This window comes from Columba livia, chromosome 7 (genome assembly GCF_036013475.1).
Source record: "Columba livia isolate bColLiv1 breed racing homer chromosome 7, bColLiv1.pat.W.v2, whole genome shotgun sequence".
Lineage (NCBI taxonomy): Eukaryota > Metazoa > Chordata > Aves > Columbiformes > Columbidae > Columba > Columba livia.
This window is the reverse complement of record NC_088608.1, coordinates 37,951,575-37,966,985: the sequence shown is the minus strand read 5'-3', so window position 1 is coordinate 37,966,985 and position 15,411 is coordinate 37,951,575. Positions and strand designations below refer to the sequence as shown.

At 43.1% G+C, this 15,411-nt stretch overlaps 1 protein-coding gene across 1 annotated transcript in view; it reads right to left on the bottom strand.

Annotated features, from left to right (window-relative positions):
- RAPH1 (Ras association (RalGDS/AF-6) and pleckstrin homology domains 1) overlaps positions 1 to 15,411 on the bottom strand; it is a 230,140-nt gene that overhangs the window by 181,232 nt on the left and 33,497 nt on the right. Inside the window, exon 2 of the mRNA XM_021289780.2 lies at positions 5,606 to 5,746. The gene's annotated coding sequence lies outside the window, so the exon portion shown is untranslated. The remainder of the gene's footprint in view (positions 1 to 5,605; positions 5,747 to 15,411) is intronic.

Sequence of the window (15,411 nt, the reverse complement as noted above, 5' to 3'; positions counted from 1 at the left end):
ACAGCTGTGGTTGCCCACAGCTGTCCTGAAGGAGTGAAGGAAAACCATGTCACCATCCTGAGAAACCACATATCAGACCACCTGCCAGCTGGGACCTTGACTAAAAAAATCCATTCTGAGATACGTTTCTTTCATCATTCAACTGCATCTGGATAAGCTGGGGGTTTTTTCAACCAAAAGCAAGACCTTGGTTTTAAGGAAAATAGGATTTCTTGCATAATTTCATGATTGCAACAGGTAGGACCTTAGGAAGACCACCTCCTGTAATAGGATATACGATATAACTGGGAGAGCTTCAAACATGGGGCAATATCTGGCTGGCCCACGCTGTGTCACAGGGGGTTTTATTAATGTTCATGCCCTGCCCTGTGATGCAGCAGCTTGTGCTGAAAGCTGGAACAAGCAGCAGGATACTTGGTTCTTCCCGGCCAGGATCCATGCCCAGGATGTGGGTTTTCTATGGCAAACACACAATGTTTGGGCCAAGAGCTGTGAAAGAAAGGATCAGCATTTACATGAAAAATACAGGATTGCTGGGTTTACATAAAAATATCTACACTGAGGAAATACTCCATGTTTTTTTCAAACTAGAAATTGAGTAGCCAGACCCCAAAGACTCCTAGGGTTCAGCAAACACAGGCAATAAATGAGCCCTGCTCTGCATTAAATGGATTCTTGTGAACTTCCCACACCTTAGACTTGCTTGTAGAGCTTCTGCTTGGGGACTTGTAGCTTCCTTGAACTAGTGATGAACAGGGCCAGCAGAAGTGCTGCATACTTCCATGCAAACTAGAAAGTCTCCCTCCAGAGCGTGAGGGCATTGGTACGTACTGATTTGCACAGGACTGAGTGCTGGGCACTTGCACCATCGTCAGCTATCAGAAATATCTCACCCTCCTTACTTCTCATGAAAATTCTCATTGGAAGCTGTTTTCTGTTTGCGTTCAGCCAGGCTGCAGAGACCTCTCTTCATGTGCTGGTGTAGGGGGAAAGCTGAGGTGTTTGAAGTTTTCTAGAAACTCTGATAAGACTTCTTTTCTTTTTGTACGTTTTCTGAGTTTTAGCTGGCAGACCCAGTCTCTAGTTCGTGCTATTGTCATCTTTTTACTTCATTCAAACCCAAACAAATATAACAAATAGGTGATTAAAAACAGGCCTTCTCTATGCCTGCACTAAGAACAGTGTCAGGCAGTAGTATGGAAACCCAAAACCTTCTCTAACTGATCTGCATCCTACAGATTAAAAATTTAGATGCAATGAGGTGGACAAAAATTGTAGAAATACTTGGGGGTTGAAACAAGAACCAAAAATAATCCGCATTTGAAACTGTCACAAAACGTAGTATGTTAGCAGTACCTAATCAAGATCAGAAAGCAAAACAGTTCATTTCTCTGTAAGTTATAAAATCCTTCTGGTAAGTGACACTCTGGAAACATTTGATAGCTTCATAACTGGCTGACTTAATGTTTTACATGCAGGAAAGATGGCTAGAACAGCAGTAATCAGCAGAACAAGCTGGTTTCATAGTTGAGCTTTGGTGAGGTGTTACATCGTGTGGGTAGCACTTAGAAGAGCTCTCTCACTTTTAATTCTGTAGCAAAGATGACTGTCTGCTTCACAAATTAATAATATTTTCCTTTCTCTTATAATGCCAAACTAATTCATTATATCATATTTTATTTTATGACTATTTGTCTAGTCTTCTTTTTATAGTACTCTCTCATTAAGATGGGACATATTTTAAGCTCTTTTATTTCTTTGTCTATCTGCAATAGTATAATGCCATTATAATGATTTTACCAACAGGTCCAAACTCATGTTACTCCCCCTCCCATATGTAAGCCACAGGCATATATCCGGTGTAAAAATTTTTCACATTAACGTCATCATTTATACTGTAGTTTTCAGATTAACTTCCATTATTGTTTCTCATGTTTTTACTTTGCATGTTGCGATTAAGAAAGAGCAGCCTTCCATATACTCTTAATAAATACAGCAGTTGCTCTGCTACCACTGACCATAATGAAATTGTGGTTCTTCCATGGGAGCGGACACAATTGTTTCACTCTCAGCTTTCAGATGCCTCAGTTGGAAAGATACCTTAAGCATTTGTCTTCTGGTTCCTGGAAGCAGTGTAGTCACGATGCTTTACTCCTCTTTTGTTTTTCAAAGCTGGATGCACCATAGGACCATCTCCCCCAAAAAATCAGTTTCAATGTGGCAACATGGATATTTTTGGTGTTACTTTCTAACATGCAGAACAAGAAACATTCAGGAGCTAGGTCTGCTCTAGACTGATCAAGTATTTGTATTGGATCCCTCCTCCATTGATAAACTGCTCACATTAAACTCTTTGTCTATATCTGTTTTTGCAAATTTGTGTGTATAGAAAAATTCTGAAAAAAAGGAAATATGTTGGTATTTCAAATGTAATACCTTGATTTCTTTGAAATAGTGTTTCACTTTAAAATGTACTTTAACAATATTGAATTTATAATTAAAAAAAACTGTTTGCAAAACACAACATTATTTTTTAGTCAACTTCCTAGTTGGTCAGACAGTGAATTTAGAACTAGTTATTCTCATCAGTAAAGAAAAAGCTAATGAAGCTTTAATATCACAAAATCCAGATGAGGCCAAATGTAGCAGAAACTATTGTGCTGATCTTCCTTTCTCACCTTAAAATAAAGCATTCTATGTTAGTTATGACATTTGAGTGGCTAATGAAGGAACAATTATTTTTCAACAACTAGTTACCTTTTTTTTTCTGATTATAATTCCTTTTATGCTCTAAGTAGTTACCGTTATGTGATTCCAAGTTCAATTGATTATTATGACAAATAGAACTTTAGATACTGCCAGTTGGACCCAACAGAATCCTTCAAACTTGCTTTTAACTTAATCCTTTCTTTACTCTATGGATTTAATCATCTTGGAGGCCAGTATATGGATTAAAAGCATTGACACTTGTAGCTAACTACTCAGACTCACACTGAAAGCTTGTTCATGTGGCTTTAAACTCATGAATAAATCATGAAATATTACTCATCATACAATAGCAACAATAGGGTAATATTTAGTGAAGTGTTTAAGTGTTGCAGAAAGCTGTCCCTGCAACAGAACTGGAAGAGGAGAAGCTGGAAATCGCTTGAAGCAGGTGGTGTGGGAAGAATTAGGATCTAAACCTACTAAACATATACAATTAATTATAGTAATATTGAAATATGCATATGAAATATCCATAGCTCTATATTGAGCATGCCCGAAGGCCTCCCATGCTACCTAAACCCACACTTTATTATATTAAAAACTCCTGAAAAAAAAACCTGCCACTCCTTCAGAAATATATTGTCTTGACTCTGTTCTGAAATAAAATCTATAAATTATCTGAAAAATGAAGTGTTGCTAGTTTCGGTCTAGTTGCTAGAAAATATTTCCATGTTTTGCTGAAATGCTGTTTTCAGTTTTTTCAACACGAAACTGATGCTCTGTGGATATGTGATCACTAGAGATACCATGGCATTTTTGTAATCATAAAGCATTTAAAGAGAATACCCCAGCAAAATCTCAAATCAAGATGTTTTACGAGTCATGCAGAGTTTTCTTTGGTTCCTGCCCTAATTTGTTCCCTTGGGTACGCATGACTACATGGCTGCCACTTTCCAGTGGTGGGCGCATCAGTCCTATTAGTCACCTTCACGTAATGAGAATTGGCCAGAAAGTTCATACATAGAATGATCATTTCTTTAAAAAACTCAGTGCATGTGTGCAGGTCTGCATGCACACACGCAGCAATTAAAACATTTTTGACAAAATTTTTCTTGGGTCCAAGTTAGGCTTTCTGTTTGGTGCCAGAGACGGGAACAAAACTTGTGTGCAGGCTGTGCCCTCAACACTCATCTTGAAACTTTGCAAGTCTAATAACAAACATCAAAATGATTATTTGCTTGTTGTATAAAGCTCTTTGAAATCACTAGAGGGAATGCTGTTAACACCATTGTCCTGTTGCAGCACAGATCAGCAGCAGATTGAGTGATGAGTACTGTAAATCTATGTCCTGCAACAGAACAAGGAATCATTGTTGTCAACAATTTTGAGACACTTAAACATCCTTTACTTAGTATATTTTTATGACAGAAGAAACTGTATAAGGTTCAAAATGAATAAGCATAATTCTTTCTTATGCAAGAAAGATCTCTGATTTGAAAAACTCATATGTAACTGATATCACCTATCTAGGTGCTACTACCTTCCAAAGATTAGCCTTTTGAATATCCATTTCCAGCTGCAGCTTTATCTATACTGGTAACAGTGTGTTTAGTTTTTCTTTTCGCTTCCCAAGTCACACACATACTGCAGTCACGCATCTTATTTCTACTGCTTGTAGGTATTTAAGCATGAGACACCAGAGGTCATCTGTCTGAAAACAGCAAACCACGCAGCAGGCTGTGCCCTTGGCTCCGAGCCCTGCTGCAGGTAACTTACCCTGGGACACGAATCCCCAACAGCGACACAGGCTGTGCTTATATGTTCATTGTCACCAAAGCACTCTGCACTAGGCACAAATTATACAGCAACTTTTTAATTTAAAAAAAAAAAAAAAAAAAAAAGGTTGTCTCCTACACTTTTTAAATTTAGGCAATTCAGGCTTGTTTAACGGGTCTTAAGTTTGCCCCTGTAGGTTCCTTCCTTTTCCCCATGTTCATTTAAAATCTCTATGCTCTTGTGAGTAGTCTGGCCTTACAGGCTGCTCTACGGTCGCATTTCTTGGTGAATCCACAGATAGCTGCTGTTACGAAACAAATCTCTAGCATTTTTTTTTTTTCATGATGAGTTTCTATTTCTTCCTTCCACAGACACAAAATCAGTCACTGTTAACTCACTGTCTGTGGGGATACCACAGGACACTCACTACACTCTGTGATAGTACAATACACCAGCAGTAACTCTTTATTTTATATGTGGTAACACCAGTATTTGCAATAATCAAGAAAGCACACTGTAAATAGGTACTAATAAAACAGTACCTGCTTTACAGTGTTTGCAGGTGTGATTCAAGATCAGACATAGCAGGCAAGAAAAAAGGTAGAAATGATGCTAAAAGACACTGTGGCAACTGTACAGATGGTGATTTCCACCTCTGAATTCCTAGGTTGTGAAGAAGAAAGCCCTTCCCTTTTGGTGGTTCTGTTGGGAAGGGTGAGTCAGGATGAGACCTAAAACTTGCACAGACACACCACAGAGAACGTGAGAATGGCACAGTTCAGATTGCCTGGAACAAAGGTGTGGAGAATCAAGGATGGTTGTGGTGGAAAGGCACTTACAGAATCATCTAGTCCAGCCCCATTGCTCAAAGCTGGATCAGCTGCGGTGCCAGTGCTTGACTACCCTCAATAAAAAAGTTTTCTTATATTTAAATGTAATTTCTTATATTGCTTCCTTTCCTGTCACCAGGCACCACTAGGAAAAGTCTGGCTCTGTCCTCTGCACAGCCCCCATACACACTAATACACATTCCCAGCCTCTATGAAATCAGGAACAGCCCTTGCTTAACTTGAGTGCATAATTAACTAGTTAACCTGTTAGGAGACAAGACATTACTCACCTTAAGCACACAGTCTGCAAGTTGCTCACAGAGTTTTGTGACAATTTTTTCAAGACTGCTTGCACCCTTTGTCTGCACTGAGCACATCCAGCTGCTCCCACACTGACTATTGCAGGAGACTCTATTACCTGGGTGAACTGCCTGCAATGGAAACATCAGGTTGGTCAGAAAATCTGCAGCAGTTGACCTAGGCAATCACCCCAAAGCACCTTTTTCCTATAAACCAATGAGCCCACCTGAAAGGCATTAGAATACTATGGCCTTCAAACAATATGCAGGATATTGCACTTCTTAGGCTTTGATGTCATGTATCAAACCAAATTACAATTTGCTATCACAGCAACAGTCAGAACTTAAGAACATAACTGAGCCTGCATCAGGTCAGATGAATTATACACTCTGGCCACTGTCCACTTTCCAACAGCGACCAAGAGCAGATGTCAGGGAACACTATAAAATAAACCAAAGCATGCTATGAAACCTTCCTAAAATACTGTCTCAGCCCTCCCTCACCAGCAGATCAGGAACTTCCAAGGGTGGTGTCTTTGTATTTAACAAATCTGAAGGATTCCTCTTCCATGAATTTATCCTCTCACATTTTGAAACCCTGTGGACTTTGAGTCCAGGTAAACAAGGATCATCAGCTGTTCCATATTACAGAAGAAACTGAAGAAGTTTGAAAAGCTCAAATAGTCCTGAAAACAGCAGAAAAACCTAGAGAGACAAAAGGTGATATCTGAGGTAGTTTTCAAAGCTTGGAAACAATGAAGTGTTTCTTTACGTAGTGGAAAAATAGTTATGTTTCCATATTAACTATTAATAGAATCATATGTACTCTGTTATAGAAAGCTAATAAGAAAATCACCACTTGCTACTCTGTAAACCACTAACACTAATCACCTACTTGTGAAAATGTAACTAGAAGGAAAGATGCAAATGGCCAAATTAATTTTTTCCCCTCCAACTTTTTTCTTCAAGTAAAAGAGGCACCAAAACAGTCCATCACGCAAGCATTACGGGGCTGTCACTGATGTCACTAGAAAATACAGTGTAACCATGGCAACCCAATGAGAAGTCAAGTGGCTTGGCTGGCTTACTATTTTCTTTTTTTACAGCTTTTTTTTTTTTCTTACCTAGCACAGAAGGAAAAAAAAACCAACAGCCTCCAGAGCTAAACACCTCAGTCAATATAACGTGGATCAATGACTTGGTAATTAAAGAATCCTATACTGTTGACTGCATGTGCAGTAAGACCTCTAGCACAAGAAGTAATATATTTGTACTGTCTCCATCATACTGTGAACACCAACAAAACACCAACAAAATACCTGGGCCACAACAGGTACCCCCTAACATCAGGCAGACTTTGATTTAAAGAGAGAGTGGACAGATGTGTGTGACTTTTCAGCCATCACCTGGAACAACAGAATGAGCAGCTGATCTATAAACAGATCTATGGAGAGAAAACTGAGACATCACACCATATTTTCCAGGGCGATCTGATGAGGCAGCTCCATTCCTGGCCTGGCAGCAAACCAAGGCAGCTCCAGCCAGAAGGGGATTCCTGAGGAATTCTGAAGTGAGGCTTGGGAACAATTTTATGATCAGCCCCAGACATTAATTTAACTGTAATGTTTAGAAGCACTGTCAGCAGTGAGAACAGAGAAACACCAACTTTCACCTTTTCTGATAGTCATCTAAACAATTCATGAGAGTGTAAACATAAGGGCTGGCTGTCCCAGATGAGAACAAAAAAAAAATCACAGGTCAAGTACATTGCCTCCCAGATAAGTATCCAACAGTGGGTGCTTAGTCAGGAATGTAACGATAGGAAAAACATATGGTAATGCTATCCTGAAAGACTATCATAACCTACAAAAATTTGCAGGCTGAGGACTTCTGTGGGGTTGATATCTTTGTTACTCAACTGACTAAGAAGAAGACAAAGAAAGTCCAGGATTCTGCAGTATGGATCCAAATAACATGGACACCTCTATTTCCCCAGCTTCTGAAGCAGCACTTGGGCCAGGACAACAAAAGCCCCCCCCTCCCCACCCCAAGCAAACATCCACTTTTAATGACCAGCAACCACAGAGCTGAGATCAAAGAGAACAAGCGTGAAAAGCCTGTTCTTTAAAGTTTGCCAGCAGCCAGTCATGGACAAGCAGGGAGCTGCACATTCCTATACAATGTGTGCACATCTGCCTGGGCCAACTTGATAGTAGCTGGGAACAGCTCAGCCTGAGCAGAGCTTACTGAGGCTTTACTCTGAGAACAAGGGTATATTAGCTACTGCAGAGCTTGCCTGAATGTAACTAGATACTTTCTGCATTCAGGCTTGCTCTGTGATCCAGTTAAGAGACAGTTTGAATATGTTCACCCTGAACTGTAATGGAGTGTACACTGGAGACACAGAAGGGCAGCTAATCAGGATGGGTGCTGGGCAGCTGGCCAGCTCATTGCTTTTGCTGTGAGCGCTGTGTTAACTTTTGTAACTTGCATGCCCTGCAGTTTCTTCTGATTACACTCTCAGGGTGGAGTCCCTGATAACCAAGTTAATTTGGCATGGTAAGGTGTGGCTGTGAAGGGCCCTCAAAATGAGGAAGAATGTCATATCTTGAAGGGCCAGGTTCAGCAATTAAGAAATGGTGCAACTTACTCTTATTTAGTAGCTTTGCCTGTTTCCCAGGAGCATGGAGGTACATGGAGGCTGAGTATTTCAGTGAGGAAATCTGGAGTCTTTACATGACGAAGGCCAATTCACCAGAATATGCTATGGTGATCTGTAACGTGATCAATGTGGTTAAAGTGATGTTTCAGAGTAGTCATTTCAATCACTTATGTTCTCTAGAGAATATAGATATCTGATTTCTATTTTTTGCTCATTGTCATTCTAATTTTTACTGCAAATTCTCTTTTGTGTGGTGACAGCATCCAAGCTGGCTGCGAGACGGGTCCCTAGACCCCTTCCTTACAGTGAGCTCCTGAAGAACACCAAAGGCTTTTAAACTATGCTTCACTGGATTAAAAATAGTCTAGGACAAATACCAAACACATCAGAAGGGTTTGTAGACATTTCCCATCCTGTCTCCAGGATCCAGAACTCAGGGTTGCTGGGACAGAACTCATTTTGCCCTGAATGCCTTTTGTATGCTAGATTTTCTTTTAATGCCACGATAACACTAATCCCTTATCCCACTCCTCATTCTCCTGAGAACGTGATGAGATGTGTGCCGTTATGAGAGAATTTTGTCCTTTTCCCCAATTTAACACATGCAGGCCAGTACCACATGCTTCCTTTAACATGTTTTGCATGATAGATGTTTCCAGATCCTGTATGGCTACACAAGCCTTGCTGATCATGAGTATGTATTAACAACTAATAGTTTTGCTTTCAACAGGTTCAACAATATAACAAGACTCAGTAAATTGTTACTCATCATGTAAGGAGGGGACCTTCCAACCTGAAACCTTTCAGATCTGTATGCGAATAATTGCAGTATTACTAATCAGCCAACCTGGACTTTGGCTGGAACTATCATAGAATCATTTTGGTTGCAAGAGACTCTCAGGATCATTGAGTCCAACCATAACCTAACCAACTTTAGCACTAAACCATGTCCATAAGAACCTCATCTAAACGCCTTTCAAACCCCTCCAGGGATGGTGACTCCACCACTGCCCTGGGCAGCCTGTTGAATGCCCAACAGCCCCTTCCATGAGGAATTTTTTCCTAATATCCAATCTAAACCTCCCCTGACACAACTTGAGGCAATTTCCTCTTGTCCTGTCGCTTGCTACTTGGGAGAAACCCTCACCCACTTCCCTGAGTGGGGGCTACTGACAAACAGAACAAAATATAGTGACATAGGAAAGAAGTGACTCTATTCAAACTCCCTTATCTCTTGGTCTCTCCGGGCCTGCTGGAAGGATTGATTGTTTTTGCAGCCTGTTCTTTCTCACCAAATGAGCAACCACACCTGAACAATGTTCACATGCCTCACAGAACACCAAACCTCCCAAGAAAAAAAAAACAAAACTTTAAACACAAAGCCACATGTATGCGGGGAGACTCACGCAGGACTGTAGGAAACCACAGAGCGCAGTCAGAGCTCCGTACGGGCCAGTGACACCGGGCGCCTCGGGGTGACACTGGGAGGACTGTGCTGCGAACCGCACCGGGCTGAAGTCACGGTGAAGGAAACCGCCGTCTAGCGCCCAACAATAGTTCACCAAAATAACGCCAGCACGGCCAGCCCGGGAGGAGCCTGTGAGGAGCGCCCCGCACACCTGGGCTCACTGCGGCTGCCGTTTCCCGCCTCAGCTCGGGCTGGGCGGCGGCGCTAGGACCGCGCACGGTGAGCGCTCGGCGGGAACGGCGCGCAGGGCAGCAGCGCCCCCGTGCGGCCGCCTCGCGGCGACACGCGCCCGCCGCTACCCGCCCCCCCAGAAAAAAGGGGGCACAGAAGCTGCAGCCTTCTCTCAGTCACATAAGGGCTGCTAAATCAATACAGTGCCCCATCTCCAAAACTGTTAAATAGAACCCCAAGCTAAAAATAAGTGCTGGCAGAAACACTGAATTTTGGAAACGAAAACGAGTCCAATGTGTAAAGACATTTTCAAACCCGCCCCCAGCTCCAAGCAGCATCGCAGGCTCCGTCCCTGATTCCCCTCCCAGCTGTGTCTGCACCCCACGGTCTCTCCCTCCTCCTGCCCTCCGGGGGGACGCATCCCCTCACCCGCCCGGCCACCACCACCTTCTTGTGCGATGCAAACCTGGCACAGGGAGCCCTGAAGAGGGAAAGTGGGGAAAAGAGGAGGATAATTCAGTACTTAAAAGGGGCCTATAAGAAGGAGGAGGACAGACTTTTACAAGCAGTGGTTCATCTGCATCTCTAGCCTGAATCTCCCCTCCTTCAGTTTAAAACCGTTACCCCTTGTCCTGTTGTAACGCGCTCTTCTTAAAAGTCTGTCCGCAAGGGGCGGCCCCCAGGGATCTGGCCGTGGCAGCGCCCTGGCCACAGCAGGAGGGTGGAATTGGTGGTTCTGCTCTGGCCTGGCCCTGCAGAGGTGCACACAGCGCAGGTGTGATGGGTCACCAGTGGTTCCTTGCCCAGGAACCACTGCTCCATCTGCCCTGTGTCCCACTGCTCCCATTTCCCAGCACCCTGTCAGCCCAGCCCTCAGGCAGTTCTTGGAAGCATCTTGGAAGCATTAGAGCCATGAAGATGCTGAAGGGAGTGGAGCATCTCCCGTGTGAGGAAAAGCTGAGGGAGCTGGGGCTCTGGAGCTGGAGAAGGGGAGACTGAGGGGGGACTCATTCATGGTTACAAATATATAAAGGGTGAATGTCAGGAGGATGGAGCCAGGCTCTTCTCGGTGACAGCCAATGATAGGACAAGGGGTAATGGGTGCAAACTGGAACACAAAAGGTTCCATTTAAATTTGAGAAGAAACTTCTTCCCAGTGAGGGTAAAAGAACACTGGACCAGGCTGCCCAGGGAGGTTGTGGAGTCTCCTTCTCTGCAGACATTCCACCCCGCCTGGACACCTTCCTGTGTAACCTCATCTGGGTGTTCCTGCTCCATGGGGGGATTGCACTGGATGAGCTTTCCAGGTCCCTTCCAATCCCTGACATTCTGGGATTCATCTCCTGCCAAAGCGAGAACAAACCCTTCACCGGTCCCTTGCCACAGGAGCCCAGCACTGCGGTGTGCCCAGCTTTGGTTGTCTGTATTCTGGCACCCCCAAGAGCAGCGTGGCTGGACTGAGCCTCGCACATGATGGAGCAGGCGATCCCTGCTCAGGTGGGAGTGCTGCCTTCTGCAGCTTTGGCCCACAGCTACAGAGCAGCTTGTTCCCAAGGCAGTAACCTGTGAGATTCTGAATGACAGACACAAAATAGAGGAGGCTTAGCTATGTGTTTGACAAAGCTGTGATTTCACTGCAGTCCTCCAAATCCACAAGGCCTGAGCTGTATAAGCCCAGGCCCAGTTAACCACTAATAGCAACAGCAAAGCCTAGCCTGAAAACGCTTCAAAGACAGGGGTTCCAAAAGCGCTTCAAGTCAGCTGAAGACAGTGGCATGTGTGCCCTAAGCCACTTCAGTGTTTCTGGAAGTCCAAGCCAGGGTTGTGCTGCTGCACTTGTCCTTGCAATTTTCAGCATGACATTTGATTTACCTCTTATCTGCAAGGATTCATCGCAGCTTTCGGGGCTATTTCTGTTGCAGAAAGCTCCCCTTTGCTCTATTGTGGCAGCAACAGTTTACCTTTAAAAAGTAATCACAACAATGCCGAGATAAAAATCACACCACAAACCCGAAGTACCACCACAATATGTGGCTCTTTCAGTCCTAACTCCCCCAAGGCAGCTGACCAGATAACCACATAACAGGAGTCCTCACCCTACTATGAGCTTTGAGATACTTGGGGTGTGAAAATTTTAGAGAATGTGTTTAATTCACCACTGTGACACCCAAAAGACAACTAAATTCAAATCCAAAAGCAGAATAACTTTCATAATCACCCGTTTTATCAGCATGTGTCTGTCATGCACTGCTCTACAAGTGGCAAGACAATAACAGTCTTTTGCCCAGATGGTTCAGTGTCTTGAGCCAGCTGGTCCAAAACATTAGTCACAGGATCTGAAGTGGCGTTTAGAATCACAGAACCACAGGGTAGTTTGGGTTGGAAAGGACCTTCAAAGCTCATCTAGTCCAATCCCCCTGCGATAAGCAGGGACATCTTCAACTAGATCAGGTTGCTCAGAGCTTCATCCAGCCTGGTCTTGAATGTTTACAGGGATGGGGCATCCACCACCTCGCTGGGCAACCTGTTTAGACTGATTGAATTTGCCGCTTAGTGCCTGTTGACTGAATGTTTAGGTCAATGCCCCTGCATGTGTTAGATCTTGGCTAAACACCCTAACATACATGGGATTTTTTCTTCTTTTAGGAAAGTCAATCACAATGAATTATTCTCAAGCATCACCAAAAGAAAAAAAAAGTGATTAATGGGGTACTTGAGCCTGTATCAAGAAGCAAAGCCCCACACATACACCCTGAAGGAGACCATCTCATTGGATTTGCTCTGCAGGGAGGTGTTTGCCCTGCCACTGAGCCCCACAGCACGTCCCACGGGCTGGTGTGAGAGATCAGACCAACAGATCAGCAAGGAGGCATCAGAACAAGTGAGGGAGCACATGAGCTGCATTTCAGGCTGAAATCTGTACATCCTGAATGTAGCTTGTTTACACACCTAATGGGGAGTGATGCAGATGGGAAGTGGGATTTAAAGCCATCACAGAACCTTAAAAATAGCATAGTGAAAGTCATTGTTTCCGTTCACAATTAGGAGGCCAGGAAATGAAAACGCATGAGTGTGGAGACTTTCTGCTCCAGCCCTGAGGGAACGACCCGGAGTCATGAGAATATAGGCCAGATATTGAAGCAAAGAATGAGAAGCAGCAGGAGTCAGCAGAATATAATTTGTGTGGATAGACTGTAGCAGCCTCTGCAGAAAGAATCACAAAGCATTTTATTGAGAGAATATTTTATATTGCTGTGGGCAACTGCTCATCATCCACAAGCAGAAGTGGAAAACTGCTGGTGAGACAGAACAAGGTACCTCAATGTAAACACCACCTTTGTTTCATGGTGAAAAAGGGATACAATGCAGTAGCATTTTGCTAACATGGACATTGTTTAGGGTGATAACTGTAAGTATAGTAAGAGTTACGTGATTAAATAGAGCAAATAAAATTATATATTGCACATCACAGGGAAAATCTTTGCTGTCAATCAGACTCCTTAGGGAAGCAGAACAAGTGGTGTTTTGAATTGCTTGGAGTAAGAAGGGAGAAGCACGGAAGATGGTGTGGTAGAGAACACTGGTGTATGGACCAAGGGAAGAGCAAGCCCCTTACTCTTTGGAACTGAGTGTATCCCTGGATGCATTTTTGAAGACATTAAAATACCCATAAGGATTTTCCAGGTTGTCAATAGGCAGCGATGGCAATTCAGGACTGAGACACAATAGGAGAAAAGGGAGTTTATCACTATAAGGTAGTGTTGCAGGTAAGACAGGAAGAAAGAAAGAGACCTGGGGAAAGAAGAACCCACATTCCAGAAAGGAGTTACTGCGCTTGCTGAAGGGCAACTTCTGCTTGAGGAGAAAAGTAGACAGGGACTGCGGGACAGTCAGGTCGGAGAAGGAAAGAAGTCAGCTCTGAGAGCTGTATGTGGATGAGAGAGTGAAAAATCAAGACAAAGAGAGGAGAAATGAGTGAGGGTGGAAAAAGGAAACACATGTTTGTGAACAAAAATAGTTGCAGTTATAGGAAGCGTGTTGTGGAAACAGACTGCTTGTCCCAGGTGGTTAACTGTAACCAACTGTAGTCTTTGCAAGAAACATTTCCATATTGCAGTCACAATGTCTTTGAGAAGTAGGTGAGCTCTGACAGAGGAGGGAGGCAAAGACAGAAAGATTGAAAGGCAACAGAGGAGTCTCTGTTGGTGTGGGACTAGAAGCAGCAGCCCTCACGCTCAGCGCTGAGCCAGCCTTTGTGTCTCCTAGTTTGGGAACATGCACTGTGAGTGCTCAGGCTCTGCTGGTTCATTATCAAACGCACTTGACCACTGCAAGAAATCGCTGTTTAGATCAAACTTTGGAGTGCTGCCCAATGTACCCTAAAGTGTACCCTGGGCTGGACCCTTTTGAAACAAAGGGAGCAGCATGTTTGAGCAATCCCAACTGCCTGAAAGCAGAGAAGGAGTAATTCCAGACTTGAGGCTACAATGACAGGAGAAAGAGAGGACAAATAACAAACTTTACTGGACAGTCAGACTTGTGGCAATTGTTGTAGCGAGATCTATGTCAACCAAGCTACGCTGGTAGCTATTCTTACCCCAGGAGGGAAATAGATGTGTATTAATCATCTCTGCATTGGTGTAACTGATAAGGGTACAGAGAGAGGAGTTGCTCCAAAATTACTATATTCATTAAATAAAAAACCTTTTGTCTATCAAAATTACTTTCCTGGCAAAATAGTTAAGATTTTAAGAACAACAACACATTTTTGAACCCTAACAATACTGATTTGTTTTAAAGCTTGTTTTCTCAAAAAATAACAAAAACTTTGCTCAAATGAGTACCTTCCCCTTCATCTTTATTGGCCTTCCCAGCCCGCGGTAGGCTTGGTAGGCGCCCAGTCTGTTGTGTGTTGTCAGCACAGTCGGATGTCCCAATGTGGGTCCTAACTTCAGAGGCAAAGCTCAGGACTCAGATGTATCTTTTTAAGCTTTATCATTGCTTGAATCTCCATATAGTACTCCTGAGCTTCAGAATTAAAAGGCTGCTGCAGAAACTTTCTCTAGTATAGAGTTAAGTTAAGTTGGTTAAGTTTGGCTCCAAACACCTCTGCTGAAAATTTCTATTAAATCCTGACTTGACACAGGCTTAGGTTTGATTTTAATTTAACAAAAGGCAAAGATTTGCAGGGGTTTGCAAATATTTGAAGAGAGTAAAACTCCCTGCCAATGTCCACGTGAACAAATCTTTAGCAGTAGTAGTGAAAGAAATTAAATCACTTTTTAAGGAAGAGTAAAGCAAGACATGAAGATTTTTTCACACCATGTAAAGTAGGAGTCAATCTGTAACCCAGTCCTGTTATCCAGAAATTATTTGGTACCACTGGATGACCATTACGAGGACTCAATCCCAGAAGTGTCTGTCAGACACCACTGTTGGTCCTTTGTGTCTTCATTTTGTGCAGTCAGCAATGCTATTAATAACTGCATCTAATAT